Below are 14,745 nucleotides of genomic sequence, written 5' to 3'. Positions count from 1 at the left end.
CAAATTTTATTCATCAAAGAATAAATATTTACAAAATAATAGTGTAACAATAATAAATATGAAGAATATACTCCCTGCGTGGATGATTTGTCCGTGTGCAGGGAGGAGTCGAACTAAATCAGACACTTAAAATACACTGGTTTGAATTGATGAAATTATGCTACTTGAACATAGTTTGGAATATTGAAATATGAAAAATATATATAAATATATATTTATATGATTGCAGTATAAACATACAAGTAATAATAATTTTCAGCTCAACTGCGCTCAAGGGTATCACTCGGCAGTCATAATTTTAATATTGTGTGGGCGGGGAGAAAATTAACAACATAATAATATGGATGAAATATGGATGAATATGTGAAATAATATGCTGGCATTTTTAAAGGAAATATTTATCTATAAGGCGAATTTAGGAGAGCCTCCAAAGCCTCTGCCCCAATGTAGAGCAGCCACCTGCTCACTCTACGCTTGTATACGGCAACGCTACACCCCTCAATGTTAGAGATCTCAACTGGAATATTACGGTAAAGCCAATGAGCTAGGTGGAAACAGTTTCCTAGTTGAATGGAGTTATTTAACCGGGGAATCTGAATGTTGGTATGCAATCTGTTTCTGGTTGGGTAATTATGTTGGATTTCGGTGGAAGTAAAGTTACTTTTTTTAATAAAAACAAGAAGATTTTTATAAACAGTTGTTTTATATTCAAAACTGGGAATTCCTGGAAGAGGAGATGTGAATAGGACTACAGGGTTTCTGATTTTCCACCTCCTTCTATAGTAGATAGCATGATTCACGTCATCCCGCCTATATTCTCATGTAGAAATTAGAAATATATCTATTAGCCGATAAATACTTGAAACAGTACAGAGGGCCATGTCACATAATATACCTACATCTGAATATTGATATTGATCATCTCAACATCGTAATATTGATTCATATGATTACATCAGATATACCGGTATCAGCTATATAGAAGGCAGAGTCAAGGCACAGAATTGGTAACGCGTTCTCCTACCTTTCTCCACTGTCATTATAACGTGGAGCTCACTATAGCGACAATTCATCTTTCCCGCAATTAGTTGCGCAAACCCCTGTTTTTTGCGTCTTCATTGCCAGATCTAATACAAGAAAAATATTTGCTTATTTTACATTACAATAATATTTAACAGTTATTTTTTTGATTATGGATTGTTATTTTTTTATCATTCTTGTGAAATACCGTACTCGATATAGAAATTTGAAATATCTAGTCATGTTCATAGAGAATTTTTTCTGATACGATTCTTTTCATACACTATCAAGTACTGTACTATTAAAAAGTTACAGCCAGACATAAAATGACGAATATCATTTCCTAATTTTTCCACGATTCTACTGTTCATAAATTTACACCAGAAACAGATATATGTTGTGGAATTGCTCCATATTAAGGTGAAATGAAAGAGATGTTGTCACTTCCATTTTTATATAATGGAATTATTCGTTGAATTTTTTGCGAATTATGTGGAAAACTGACATCTTTTTCATTTTACCCTAATTCTACTGTTAAACAACATCTTCTAAATAGAGACTGATGAACCATACTTGATACTTGATGTCTTCATCCTTGACTGGGGGTACCAGACAGACTGTGTCAAAGGTTTAAAAAAGTGGCTCCTCAGCCAGCTCAGTCAATGAATAAATTGGTTTATTTATTAATGCCTGTCTGATGAGAGAGCAGAATCTTGTGCGAGGTTCATTTCTCACTTCAATTGGGAGTCTGTTGTAAAATCTTAGTGCAGCTGATGGAAAACTTCTCTGCGTGCTAGCCAACCGGCTGCGAGGAACTTCCAGATTGTTAGCATGGCGAGTGAGTGGCTGTGAATTTCGTTTCTTCTCACCAACTTATGTCCTGCAAAAGAGATGATTCTGATTGCCTTCTTTTGTAGTAGTAGCACATCGTGACAAGAAGGTGCATGTCCCCACAGCAGTAGTCCATATCCAATGTGACTGTGAAACAGGGAATGGAGAGCTGATAACAGGTAGTCTCTGCAGACAATATGTCTCAGCTTCCTAAGAAGGTATATCACCCTGGACAATCTCTTGTAGACTTCTGTCACATGATAGCTCCATCGCAACCTGCTGTCTATCTAGAAGCCCAGGAACTTAATTACAGGCTCTGCTTCCACTGTTGTCCTCTTTAGGGAACAGACCAGAAAGTTTGTTTTATTGTCATTTAGCATCATCAGCTTGTTTGCTGCAAACCAGGCCCTGGCGACATTGAGTTGGAGAACTGATCTTTACGCCGCTTCTTACATCTCTAGAGTTTTACCTCTAGCAGTCAATGTGGTCTAGTATAAAGCTCTCGTTGTTTGGAAAGTCATTCATAAGCAGGATGAAAAGCAGGGGACCCAACACTGAGCCCTGTGGCACACCATGATCCATATTTCTAATGCCTGATGAGGCTCCCTCAAGTGAGACCACTTGCCTTCTATTTTCTAGGTAGCTTCTTAGTGTGTTCAGTACTGTTACCTGTACACCATACTTCTCCAGCTTCTTGACAAGTATACCATGAGGCACACAGTCGAACGCCTTGCTTAGGTCGCAAAGCGCGATTGTAAGCAAATCTCCATACTCGAAAACTGACTGTATTTTCTCTATCAGGGCCATAAGTGCACTAGCAGTTGAACGACCACTTCTAAAACCATGTTGGGCCTGGTTGCGAGGAGGTTGTTTCTTACAAAGAAGTTTGTGATTTGCCACTTCATCTCGGTTTCAATAACTTTGGACAATTTAGGTACTAATTGGCAGAGTCCTTGCTAGTTTCAATGTGTCAGGGAAAACTCCAACCTGAAGTAATGATTGACTGCTGTAGTCATTTGCTCTGCGATGGGGTCAATGGTGTCTTTCAATACAAATGTTGATAGGCCTAATATGTCCTGAGTTTTTGAAATTGTCAGGCCCCTGACAATACATTTGACTCTTATCAGTGGTTATTTCCTCCCATACATCCATCCTGTGTATGATTTGCTCTGGAGTGTAAAAGCATAGAAAATTTGTAACGAAAGATTGAATTTATAGTTTATATTTATTTATCTATTTTCTCAGTCGTACAATTAGTTTTACAGTTATATGAGGAGGCACAACAGGCTTATGCCCAAAACTGTCCCTTTTCAAATTTATACTATAGTCCAAATCAAAATCTAGGTTAAGCTACTATCACTCATCAAAATAACAATTTATTCACACTTCAAAAAACAAACACATCATCAATTACAAATAGATTTGCTACAAACTCCTAATGTTTATGTTTAGTTTATGTTTGCTACAATATTTGTTAATATACTATGAACTATTCTACTCTAACAGCATCTAGTTACTATTTTGGACTTTCTGAAGTGAACATGTTTTCTAAAAAAAGAGAAATAAACGAAAATAAGTTTCTCTTGCTGAATTTTTCTTTTCATGAGATCAGCTGGATGATCCCACACACATGCACTCGTTCACTCACTTCCATGGTATTGACAGAACTCACAAAAAAAGTTATTGAAATTGTCTGGACTAATATTAGATCTCACTCTTGACTTTTTTGGACGATGCCTGTTAATGACCTCCCAGGCAGCTCTACAACTATTTGAAGCATTTTCAATGGTGCAATGTATTATACACTCTTTTTGCTTGTCTCACCATTTGCCTGTAAAGTTTGTATTGTCTCAAATATTGTCCATACTTTTCCACTTTCTCCTCAGGAATCACTGCTGACTTGTAACAATGGTGTAGTAGTGTGACCAAGTTTTTTTGTTCAGCTAGATCTTCAATAAACCATTATTTATCTCTTGGATAAGAATGAGAACTACTTGTACCTTATAATATTACATTTTTTCTCGATTAAAATTGAATCTTCAATTCGATATTCAGTATTAATAAAACTTGATAGCAAATATCGGTGTAATCGATATACGGACTAAACTTTTCACAGGGAATTTATCATATACAGAGTGGTGCAAAAGTCACTGGACACTGCTATAAACAAAGGCTGAATTTATATTTTATTACAAAAAATACTTAGAATTATTTTTTATGTTCAAACTGTTTTCTGTCTTCATTAATACATCTTTCCAGTCTTTCGGGAACACTGTGACATACTTTATGGCATAGCCTGGTATCACTGTCCAAACCTTCAAATGCATTGTGTAATGTAGTCTTTCAGTTCGTCGATTGTCTGAGGCTTTCAAGAATAAACAAAGTCCTTGACGACACCCCATACGAAAAAGTCCATGGGCATGATATCTGGTGAACGTGGAGGCATGTCTATATCTGCCCCTCGTCCAATCACATTTCTGTGGAAAGTTTCGTTTAAATAATCGCGAACATTAGTAGCATAATGTGGTGGAGCACCATCATGTAGAAAGTAAATTTCTTGAAAGTTTTCAGCACACGTCATGAGTCCTGGTACCATGTAATTCTGAAGCATATCCAAGTATTTATCTCCTGTCACAGTTCCTTCAAAAAAATATGGTACTAAAAATTAACATCTTCCTGTTATTTTATTTTTTCTTTTAGCCAACTGTCCAGTGACTTTTGCGTCACTCTGTATACTAGTGTTGAACATTCCACTGAATCACTGTAACAAAGTTCTATTTCTGAATAAACAGATAATTCTAAACAACATAAAGTTTGATTAAATTTAAAATAACTTTAAAAATAGTTTTATTGAAAACAATAGATATAATGTTTGTAGACTTGTGTTCTTTGCTAATTGGCAATTGATGACGTGTCTTGGGGTCACCAGAAAGGCTTCTTGTTCTGATCTCTCTCAAACTTTTTAATGGCTGGCTTATGTTAGGAGTGTTGGCTTCTGTTGAAATTTTCCTGAATAATTGAAATTTAAGATGTGTTATTTGTGATCTAAATGTTTTTGTAAAGTTTATTGATGTTATTGAACATACGTGAAATGTAGATTTCAATTTTTTCTTTTCATTTTGTGTTGAACTTCTCGTTTAATGTTGAAAGCCATAAGACTGTTTTGAAACCTGTAAACGATCCCTGGTTATAGAAATTATTTGTAGGCTGATATCTTGATAGGTTATGAACGGTGTAATGCAGACTGAGTGTGGGGTCGGTTCAAGAGAGATCAAGTCCTAATGAATATAATATTATCTGTGCAGACTAGCAAAATGGCATAAAATATGAAAAATATTAAAAATGATGATAAGTTAACAGTTGCCTTAACACAACTGTTTGATAAGCAAAATGCTAAGTTAGACGAAATGTTTAAAAATCAAAATGCTAGGTTTGATGAGATGAAGCAAGAATGTACTAGTACAGTATAAGACTAGAGCAGGTTAGTATAAACCTTCTATTAAAAGATACACATGAAACATTGATTGATAATCATGAAGATGAAAGCAAATTGAAGCAGGATGATAGTAGTGTTAAGATACAAGATCAATTATTTCAAGTTTCAGATAATGTAGGCCTAGTTACTGATATTGAGAAAGTAAATCCTAGTGAGATAGTAGAATTGAGTAAAGTAGTAGGTAGGGAGTTGTCTTTATTGAAAGTCAACAGTAAAAAAAGTAGTATTGCCAAATTGAAGGTTAGGAAAACAGTAAATAAAGTGAATGCTCACATGAGACAGGTTTCTGTAGAGGTTAGGAACAATGTAAACAAAATGAACCTTGCTTTGTATCAAGTTGATGAATTCAACTTTCAACTGAAAATTGAAAAGGTGTATGCAAAGCATTATCTAGTGAACATGACTGACTTTTGTAAGCAAAATGGCTTTGTTGAAACAAATGAACCCATGAATAAAATTATGTTCTTGAAGAAAACAAAGCACAAAGTCACCATTGATGTGTTAGTATTCAACGGTTGTTTAAAGTTGTTTACTGATATGATGAAAGTGAATCACAAGATGAAAGAGTATTCCCCGGCACTATGTTATGATTAGGAATCCTGTGTCATGCCGGGATTCAGAATAGCATAGCAATGACCGTAAATACTACGTACCGGTATGGTAAGAGTCCATAATTGTATCTTTTTTCTTTCCTGTAGCCTATTTTCTTGGCCCTAAATCTTTTCAAATTTCGATTCTTTCCTGTCTTTGTGTAGTATTCAGTAATTTTAATAATAATTTCAGTAATAAAATTTCTTCTATTATGCATATCTTAAAAAATCTTGTCCATAGTCATTTGAATTGTAAATTTAATTCTTCTGAAAACATATTAGAGGTTGAAATTGTAGCTTATTTTCCCAATCTTTAATTGTTGATAAAACTTAACCTTTCTAAAATCTATCTACTTTAGTGTAAATAATTGTGTGCTTGTGATATATTTTTTCATCATGTATCACTTATTTTGAAAGGTACCGTATTAATATTGTGTAGGATATATTGTTTTAGGGAACTCTTACCCATTTTTCCTTTTTCTCTTATTTGTACTTTTTAGGGAACTTATTTACCAATTATCCATCTTGATTTTCTTTATATTGTTGAAATGGTTTGTAGTTATTATACAGTCTTCAAATTCATAAATTATTTGAAAAATAAATGGTTCAATTTAAAAAATGTTGAAATTTTATCTGATGTATAAATTCTTTTGTTATAATAATAAAAACTTCAAATTTGAAAGTATTAATGAATTGTGTCGCCATAAATATGAAATGTTCAAGATAAATGAAAGTTAATTTCAATAATGATGATTTTGTTGAATGTAAAAGTTTTGTCATATTATTAATTGAAATGAGTTGAAGTTTGAATCTCTTCTAAAATTGAATATTAAATTGATGTCTTTTTTCTAAATTTTGAAACTGTTTTTCTTTATAAACTTTGATATGATTAATAATTATCGTTTGAAATGGATGCTGGGGTGTATGTAAAATTTTTAGTGGGGTTTGATTAGTATTTTGCTGGTATATGATTGTTTTTGAGATGGAAAGCCATTATTGCCTAAAGAAGAAATGACCAGAAGGTTATGACTTAGAGAGGCAGTAATGAGATAATATTTTTTGTGTTGATTGCCATGGATGCAAAATGATGATTAATTGTGTTGATTGCCATAGATGCAAATGATAACTTATGAATATTGATTGCCATTGAAGTGAAATATTATTGATGTTTGGAATGATTTCTTGTTGAATGATTAGTAGTAAAGTTTTGTCATGAAATGTAGTTTGTGTTTAGAACATTTAAAAGTCGAAATAAACTATACTATCCAACAAACGATGATTAAGAATATTGAATACATTGCTTTTTATAAATTATTTGAACAAAATTTAAATGAAAATTTATAAATTTGTCCACATAAATAACTTTGAAACCCTGAATGATAAATCATAAATGTGAAATACTATATTTGAAATGTTATATTGAATGATAATGAAAAGCAGATACATATTGTATTATGAAATGATTTTTAGTGGAAGACCAACTGTATGAATATATTGAAGTATGTATTAAAATTACTTTGTTGTGATGATCTGATGTTTTTTGCAATTTTGATAATGATACAGAGTGTTATGACATTTATGTAACATGTATTTGATTATGTTCTAAATTTTTGAAAATTGATTTAATTTTATTATTTGAACAGTGAATAAATGAACATGAAATTAAATTCTTTATTAAAGTTTTTGTAATTAATGTCTCTATTGAATTTAAAATTTTTTTAAATTGATGTGTTGCTGACTGTATAATAAGATGTTAACAATAAATTTCATTTTTATACTGATTACATACTTGTAAATAACGTATATGAGCATAAGATTGTATTGATAGCCTAATCAAATTTTTCTCTTTAGTTTATAAGCATATTAAAATAACAGGTACAACGTGGAACTTAACTTCAAAATAAATATCGCGTGAATCTCGAAATGTACAACACAAGTGAATGCCATGAAGAGTGTTAAGAACATTTGGGTGATTTTCGAACTGGTGTGACTCATTAATGGATTGCCTACGCAAATGCTACACCAATGTCGACGCCAATGACTAAGCCTATTGCTGACTACGCAACTCAAGCTTCTGCACTATTACATTACCTGGAGGTAATTGCAATCCATGTCCAAGTTCACAACTTTAAACTCAAATAACAGTCACTGTATAATGAAAGAAACTGATTCAAAACAAAATAAATCCTCACCTAAATCAATCCTGTATGCTGAACTCTAAACCTTGAAAGCTGAAAATTTAAAAAAACCAAATTTTACCTAAGTTAATCCTCACTCAAGTTAATCCTGTAAGCAGCGTCTATCTCTTTTCCAAAAAAAACCAAGTTACATTGTCATTTCAAGCCTGAAATGTACACTGTGTGCATGATACACAATTTACGTGACTTTGAGTGAGCTTGACATGCACCCATCTACTACAAGCATGAGGTAATGCTAACAGATGTCACTGTATCGAGCTTGGTATGCATCAGTCGACTACAAGCATGAGGCCATGCTAACAGATGTCTACGCGTATCCAGATCAGCCCAACACTGGAGTCACACTTAACTGAAATTCATACTGAGTGCCTTAACATACTGTTTTCAAAATTTGCATCGATAAAAAATCAACCGTGTCAACAGTGAAAGAAATGGACATTTTTTAATTTATTGCAATTTTATGTGAAAATTAAAGGTAACAATTCATTTAAATAATTCTGTTCAACATACTAAATTTTTATGCAATAACATTTAAATTTTCTATCTATTAAACTTATGTAAAATTTCAATAATTATTCTTTAAATACTGTATATTAAATTTTCTGTTGAGATAATTTCCTTGAAGTATAAAGCTAAATCAAAAAATAATTTTGATATTCTATACTCTCAAATATGGTTTGGAAATATATACCTAACAAATGCTATTGATGAATTTTTATAATAATTTTCAATTATTATAAGTTGACATGTTGTAATGTTTGTGTAGAAAAAATTGTTCCTGTTCTCAAATTTAATTTCAATAATTTCCATTTGTTACAATGTAATGTTAATTTTTTTTAAATTCTCAAACAGTAAAATTTTTTATGTCGAGAAGGGGGCATTTGTAATATTACATTTTTTCTCAATTAAAATTGAATCTTCAATTCGATATTCAATATTAATAAAACTTGATAGCAAATATTGGTGTAATCGATATACGGACTAAACTTTTCACAGGGAATTTATCATATATACTAGTGTTGAACATTCCACTGAATCACTGTAACAAAGTTCTATTTCTGAATAAACAGATAATTCTAAACAACATAAAGGTTAATTAAATTTAAAATAACTTTAAAAATAAAGTTTTATTGAAAACAAAAGATATAATGTTTGTAGACTTGTGTTCTTTGCTAATTGGCAATCGATGATGTGTCTCGGCTTCACTGGAAAGGCTTCTTGTTCTGATCTCTCTCAAACATTTTAATGGCTGGCTTATGTTAGGAGTGTTGGCTTCTGTTGAAATTTTCCTGAATAATTGAAATTTAAGATGTGTTATTTGTGATCTAAATGTTTTTGTAAAGTTTATTGATGTTATTGAACATACGTGAAATGTAGATTTCAATTTTTCTTTTCATTTTGTGTTGAACTTCTCGTTTAATGTTGAAAGCCATAAGACTGTTTTGAAACCTGTAAACGATAGATAAGTATTCTTAATCTATAAGTTATATACTGTATTTTGATTTTGATTTGAAACAATAATTTGAGTTTTTGTGAAAGCTGTTGGAATATTGGAATCTATTTTGATGAACAGAACGTAAACATATTAGTCACCTCAATCATGTTCAATCTATGTTCGATCCATGTATGATTATTTGTTCTGGTGTAAACTGAAATTTTTGTATCATTTTATTAAAAAATTATAATTTGATTTGCTCTGAACTGGATTTCTTATTCATAAGCATTAGATCCATTCATGATATATCAAGATATTAGCTTATTTGGAACCGATGACTTTCCTTAGAGTATAGGTGAAGGCTAACCAACCTATTAGGATAAATTGGTAGCACGTCAACCTCTTCGGTTTTTCCTTTTGGTTTTTGAAAAAACTGAGTTGAAGACACTCATGTATCCAGCAATCAACATGTCAAAAGCAAATTCAGGTCTTGTTCACTCCTCATACTCTGTTTCAATGACAGAACCACTGCAGAGTGATCTGACAGCATAGGATCAATGACTTCAACCGTGCACTCCCAGGAATCAAAGTTTGTGACAACAGTGTCCAAGCATGCAGATCCTCTTCTTGAGAGCTGATTCACAATAAAAACCCCATGTCCTCGGAGAAGGTTTGTGAAGACATCTCTCTCCCTGGATGGGGCCTCCAGATGAATATCGAAATCTCCTCCAATTATCAACCTTGAATCCTGCTTTTCTGTGAGTGAAATCAGGAGATCCTCCAGGAGCTCTATGAATATAGAACATAGGAACTTTTAAAGTTGACAGACAGACAAAAATATATTTATTTCCAAAAAAATGCAATTTATAAAATAAAAAAGTCATGTGCTCACACATCAATACAAGTTAGTTTCAATACAATCAACAACAAAAAATAAAAACAATCTTTTGAATACTCCAAGCTAAAATAGCTTTTTAGAAAATGATATGCATGGGCAAATGCCTGTGCGCAAACCAGAGTTGCATACTCAGATTTTTACATAGAGGAAAGAAACACCAATTTGCATTCAGAAGCTGACATTTGTTAATTCATTGGTCTAACATTTTATATAATTTCATGTTTTATAATCTCAAAGTTGCCTTAAATCCATCTTGAACCACCGTTTTCTATCGAAAAACTCCAGAGACTTTGGAAATGAGGAAAACATCTCCAATTCCTTATGTTTTGAAATAAACTAATCAAACTTTACAAACATAATACATTTTTCTTTAAATTATTAGCTACAAATGAAAGAGGAGATGATTCAGTACTACATTCAACCAAGTTAAATTTTATTTATCATATTGGTTCACCGAGAAGCATTGAATATAGAATTTTGTTGTATGGAATAAAGTAGACTCAATAATGTATGGCCCATTTTTCGACCAAATTTGACTTATGAAACATGATTTGAGCCACCTTGACAAGCCGAGAAGAATAATTTGTAACTTAATAAAATAAAATCCAATCATTTTGTCAAATGTTATGTGTTTAAAATTTTGATCCTTAAGGTTTCCTTATATTCGCCTCTCTTCCTTAGGAAATACTGAAATACGTGTGCATCTAACGGGTGAATCAGAGAGTATAGAATATTACATTCCATATATTCTTTGCTTAGAACACAATATCGGGGCACCGAGCTTCGCTCGTTATTTATTTATTGATAAACAGAACACAATTCTTCAAAATGATTGGGGAAGGACAAAAAGGCACAGCCCAAAACTGTTTCTTCCCAAATTTTAATTTATACAATATAAATGATCCAGAAAGTAGGTTATGTTTCATACACTTGAATTTAGGTCCAATTTTCAGTCAAAATATTTAAAAACAGAGAAGTTCTAATTCAGATTGTTTACAAACCAAATTGCGAATAACAAAATAACACTCACTAATCACTTACAAATGTAAAATAATGATTAACTTTGAATATTATGATAATATACTCTAATCTAGAGTGATAAACCATGTCATGTCAACAAATCAAATTATTTTGTGGAGTCTAGATAATATTTTTCGCGAGATACGGTAAGCTGATTGAATGATTACACAGCTGATTTCCCACACAGGCACACGCATCTTCTGTTATCGACAGACGACGAAATTATCATCTGTTCTTCCAAGGATGAATTATCCTTTTTATGTCCTTCAGCGAGTTTTCCCAGGGATGAGACCTAGTGCAATCGAATTTTTATATCATAATCCTACTATGCTCCAAATTACGTAAAAATCGTTAGAGCCGTTTTCGAGATCCGTTGAACATAAATAACCAGATATAAAAATAACCAGATATTATAAGAATATAAACAGACATACAGAAATTGCTCGCTTAATATAATAGGATATCGATTCAAAACCCTATATTATATTGTGTGAAATCTCAAATGTAAGGACAACGAATAAGTTTTAGTTACGATGGTAAAAGCTGTAGATTGAATGGTATTACCGTATTGATCGAATAGAACAAAATTTCCTAAAAGTATCAAGTTTTGAGAAAACTATATTCATTTTACCAAAAATAACTCAACTAAAAGTCTTTTTGATTATGATATTATTCATTAACTAGCAGGTAACCCGTGCTTCGCAAGGTTCTATTTTAAAACTTGACATAATGGAATCCAGAAGAATTGAAAATAGGCCTATAAGAATCCTCGGTTGATTAAGAATTTATAAGCAGCATTTCAAGTAAATCAGTCCAGTAGTTCAGACGTGATGATGCGTCAAACATAATTTTCCTATCCTCTACACGTGTAAACGTGTTTAAGCCAGTTCTTTCCTCTATTATAATAGTATAGAATATATGATAGATAGATGAATATATCATCCATCTATCGATCATCTTCTATACTATAATAAAGAAAATGAATGAGAATAAATTTTGAAAGGTTTGAGATATCGATGTGCGGTTTTCACCATACCTTTTCTCTGGAAATCCTGTATCGGAATCATGTATCATATGACCACCTTTCAATTAAAAAAAGAAGTTGGATTCAAAATGGCGGTTCCAAAATGGCGGAAAAATTTGGGTGCGACGGAAAACCTGTTATTATCATTCGAAAAGGATCCCCAATCTAATACAGTCTATCTTCTAACTTCCCTTTTAAGAGAAATGTTCTGCTGCTTCCTTACAACTACTGAAAGCATGACAAATAATTGAAAACTTGACAAACTAAAAACTTGATGTAATCCAATATTGTGGAATTTGAAATAGGTTTATAACCATCCTCGGTTAAGCAAGAATCTATGTGCAAAATTTCAAGTTAATCAGTCCAGCAGTTCAGACGTGATGATGCGTCAAACATAATTTTCCTATACTTTACACCTGTATACGTGTATAATCCGTGTAATAAAGTAGATGTTTCTTTTTTAATTTCGACCATATGATTTGGTGATTTTTTTTATGAAATCGTATGTACCATTAATGAAGTTTGAACATTTATTCTGAAAAATCTAGAAGGAAAATTGAAATTTGGGCTTCCAGGTGCACGAGATTGATATTTTTAGAATCTATGTTCAAAATTTGGAGATCTAAATCATTCCCGTTTCTCCGGTATGCAATCCACAAGTTGACATGTTTTGATGCGAACAAACGAACACACGAACAAACACAACCCTACTCTCTCTTATTATATAAGTAGATTAGCATTTGACCAAATGCAATGTATGATTATTTATTTCCATCTGTGAGAAACAAGAAAAAGTGTTTTATTAATATAAAAATTTAGCCATTGCAAAATAAAAATGTACCATTGTAATATTATCAATGGATTGAGAGGTAAGAAATATACAAATTATCAGGATATTATTATATAATGTAAGGATTTAATAATAATAACTGATATTGGATTGAATCTTTAAGCGATTTTAAAAGAACGCGCCATACAACAGACAATCATACCAATCACACAAATTTGACGCTATAATGGAATCATATTATTCGAGAATTATTGAATCGATTTGCGTAATGAATAACTCATAATATTACAATAGAACATTGATTTCAAATTTTCTCTTATGTTTTGTATTGTTAAAATGGTAATTTGCTACTAATCATCACAAATAAAATCATGAAGTCACATGCCATTTGGAAACTTGGCACATGTGCGTGAATGGATCACTCACTGCCATTGGTCAGCGACAGGCTGCTTCTGGTTGAAGGTGGAGTGGATCAAGCTGCAAGGCCAAACGGTGGAGGGTAGACTAGACAGATTCGACAATGGCGAAAACTGTGTTTGTTTATTAACAAAATCAAGAGATGGGCTTTTATAGATTTTAATTTTTCTGATAACGTACATCCTACTCCGGAACAAAATATATCACAGAGTAAGTCTTTATTTCAAGTTTTTAATACATGCCACAGCGTTTTACTGATATTATTTACGATTACGGCCAAGTTATGCTTTGACATAAGTTACAGATGATTCTTGTCTGTTATTTTGATTAGACGATTTTAACCAACAAAAATAAATGCTTCCCGGAACAATATCAATTAAACAGGATTATAAAACTGAAGAACAGTGCAGTCTGTTTTTATTTACTGGCTTATTCATATACACATTTATTTAATTCAATTTTTTTACTTTCAAACTGGTGATTGTTATTTCCTCTCAATCAATTAGGCTATTTATGCTATTCAGACGTTCCATGCAACTGTCATTTTATTAGAAAGTTGAGCTTTCTTAATAGAACCAACAATAATTTTTGTTTGATTTAATTTTTAATCAACCTGTATTTGAATCTGTCAATTAAATGCTTTAAAATAGTTATGACCTACAAAGATGTTTCAAAGTAGTCATAAATTACCATTTTTAGCTTATTTTGTTGTAGGCCTAGATGATTTCTAATGAAAAATAATCAATTGATTAAACATAATTATATAAATATGCATTTTTAAAATTTAGTCATTGAGCTAGTTCCTTAAACTTTGGAATTTACCTCAAATCGTTGTGTTTGTAGCCCATTCCTTAAAAATAGCTTATTTTAAATCCTAAATTTTGAGTATATTTTAAATCCCTAATCAAACTTGATCTGGCTTTTCACCATAATCCTTGATTGAGGTTATCACGTGGTAATCTTGAAAAGTTGTCAGAAAAACTGCTTTCTTTAAGAATTAAGATAACTGTTGATTCAAGAAGACTA

General features: G+C 32.0%; 1 protein-coding gene across 4 annotated transcripts in view; it reads left to right on the top strand.

Annotated features, from left to right (window-relative positions):
* The first annotated feature begins 13,729 nt into the window (after positions 1-13,729).
* Positions 13,730-14,745, top strand: part of LOC111051063 (zinc finger CCCH domain-containing protein 10) — a 35,136-nt gene continuing 34,120 nt past the window's right edge. For all 4 annotated transcript variants that reach the window (XM_039424377.1, XM_022337503.2, XM_022337496.2 and 1 more), the window contains exon 1: positions 13,730-13,929. The gene's annotated coding sequence lies outside the window, so the exon portion shown is untranslated. The remainder of the gene's footprint in view (positions 13,930-14,745) is intronic.

This window comes from Nilaparvata lugens, chromosome 3, assembly GCF_014356525.2.
Source record: "Nilaparvata lugens isolate BPH chromosome 3, ASM1435652v1, whole genome shotgun sequence".
NCBI lineage: Eukaryota > Metazoa > Arthropoda > Insecta > Hemiptera > Delphacidae > Nilaparvata > Nilaparvata lugens.
This window is presented reverse-complemented; position numbering and strand designations above follow the sequence as displayed.